Source organism: Neofelis nebulosa, chromosome 2 (assembly GCF_028018385.1).
Source record: "Neofelis nebulosa isolate mNeoNeb1 chromosome 2, mNeoNeb1.pri, whole genome shotgun sequence".
Taxonomy (NCBI): domain Eukaryota; kingdom Metazoa; phylum Chordata; class Mammalia; order Carnivora; family Felidae; genus Neofelis; species Neofelis nebulosa.
Window position 1 is genome coordinate 68,998,418 of NC_080783.1, and position 2,616 is coordinate 69,001,033.

The 2,616-nt window shown below is 37.1% G+C and overlaps 1 pseudogene; it reads left to right on the forward strand.

Annotated features, from left to right (window-relative positions):
• The first annotated feature begins 477 nt into the window (after positions 1 to 477).
• On the forward strand, positions 478 to 593 carry LOC131505831 (U6 spliceosomal RNA; annotated as a pseudogene).
• Positions 594 to 2,616: the final 2,023 nt, after the last annotated feature.

Below are 2,616 nucleotides of genomic sequence, written 5' to 3' on the forward strand. Positions count from 1 at the left end.
GCAGTGGTTTACATCTTTGGGTAGCAAAGCAGGTAATACTTAGTTTATTGCCCAGGAAATGTAAAGCAACGTTCAGATTCATAGGCTCTCACAGCTAGCATTACATACTCTGTTTGGAAAGGATTGCAGATGATATCTAGATACCCAATCACCACCTCGGTTGCTTTACTTGAAGCTTCCAGCTCCTATTAGCAACATCAAAATCTTGTATTTAAAAAATGGAACATTATTAGGTCATTTGCCAAATCTTTACTGAAAGCAGTAAGCCACTGTAAGTTAGATTCCTTGCAGAAGGGGTGGGGCAGAAACATCAGATCAAATTGATATTCAGGTTGACCTTATCGTTTCCAGTCATCTCAAAACTTTAATTCACTATCAATTGTGTACTTATGTCTTTGTTCATATTTCTCTCATATTATTTTTAATGGAGTACTTTAAATCATAGGTACATACATATTATTTGCAAGCATTTGGAGAGTGTTCATTTCGGCAGCACATATATTAAAAATTGGAATGATGCAGAAAAGATTAGCATCGCCTCTGTGCGAGGACGACACACACATCTGTGAAAGAATTTGGAGAAGAAAATATTTGTGACTATTTTAAAGAGAGGCAGCTAAAAATGAGAAAGCAAAAATGTCCATATACTTTATACATATCAAAATATTTCTGTTACGTGGAGTTTATTTTTATTTTAAAGGGCTTTCATTTTCTTGCTTATAATCTAGCATGAATATTTGATGAGTCAAGATTCTTGCCCTAAAAATAGGTTATGGTTTTTGTAAGTATGCTTTAAGCTTACTTGCATTTATGATAATACATAGTTTTATTTTCTCAAAGAGACATTATTTAAAACTACAATAAAATTTTACCCAATATTTTGATCACGTGCCATGTAATAGGCTTTTGCATTTCCTATAACATTGTGAATTTAAAATTTTCCCTTTTTTATTAGATACTTTGTAACCTCCTGGTCACCATGTCCTGCCATTTAACATCTGATAAGGTAAAAAGTAGGATTACCATTACCCTAGACTCTCATACAAGCCAGGAACCTTGACTCATCCAATCTCGCATCCAATGCTTAAAGCACTTTTACCACATCGCTAAAAGGTAAATCAGTGGAAACGTATCTTCTGATGATAACAGCATATCCAAGGCAGCCTCCTATATAATTGAATAACTCTTGCCACTACAAAGTTCTTTACTTTATGGCTAGAAAATAATTGGGGCACCTGAGTGGCTCAGTCGGTTAAGCATCAGACTTTGGCTCAGGTCATATCTCACAGTTCATGAGTTTGAGCCCCCATTGGTCTCCCTGCTGTCAGCACAGAGCCTGCTCAGATCCTCTGTCTCCCCCTCTCTCTGCTTGTCCCTCCTCTCTCCCCCCCTCCCCGCTCAGGGGTGCGCTGGCACTCTCTCAAAAATAAATATAAATATGTTTTTTTAAATTTTTTTAAAAAAGAAAGTAAGTTATCTTTCTTTGTTGTTTTTTGTTTTGTTCTGCTGTGTTTCTTTTCTTTCCCTTTCCTCATTGAAGGAGATAGCTCTGTATTCATGTGACTTTGGGAAAAGGAAATGGCAAAGTAAAAGACATTTTTATGGCTTTGTTTTTTAAAAGCCTAACACTTTAAAGGTTAGGTCTTGGAGAACATGAAAGGAGAAAGATTTTCCCTCCTACTAAAATATTTCCTAGGATTTGGGGGAGAAGAGCAGAGGGAGAAAACTTATGGCTCCCCAAAGCAGAGACCTGGACCCCCACTTCCCATTAAGACAACCTGTGAGGCAACCAGATGCCAAGCAGAGGAGTTGAGTGGTCTGTCAGAAGATAATGCCAGAATCAGCTTCACCCCAGGCTTCCCTGCCTCAAGGTGACAGAAAAACAGCCAAGTATAGTTAAGTTGAAAAAGGCCCTTGTGAACAATGACTATCTCATCAGTTACCTGTATGACAATGGCTGAAAAATGTGTAGCCTCCAGCATTGACATAAGGGCAATTCCTAAGACCCTACAATTGAATAAGAGTTTGTGGTGGGGTCCTTAGTTAGACTGAAATTCTTTCCGCCAACTCAGCAAAGCAGAGGGAAAAGGGCAGAAATTATAACAGAAGATGATGAAAACATACTTATTTTTTTGTACATCTGAGTTGTGAACTAAGTTTCATACCCTGATGGATTATATTAAGCTTCTTCCTATGACATGGTTTTCTTCACTGAATGTAGAATGAAGTCTAAACTTTGGCAACCAGAACTGATTATCACCACCATGGTGTGATTTTATGAGTAGAGGTATCCTATAATCTTCCTCATTCATTATGTTTCCTTGAAAGCAGCCAGACTTAGTTTTTCTTTGGCAGCCACATCTCAGTGATGACCCAAACTGCAGCCAACTAAAAACCCAATGTTTCTTCAATCCTATCGCCATTAAAGAATAGATTCTTAGCTATATGTGTACCAACATTTTGGACTTCATATTAATTTCTAATAAATTCACTTATTTTTCTCTCTTTCCCTTTTTTCTTTGGACCTCAAATACAAAAAGTTGTGATGTTAATACTCTTCAACACTTGGCATGTTATTCTTCTTAAACCCTATAATGCCACTCTTTTGTTTTAGTT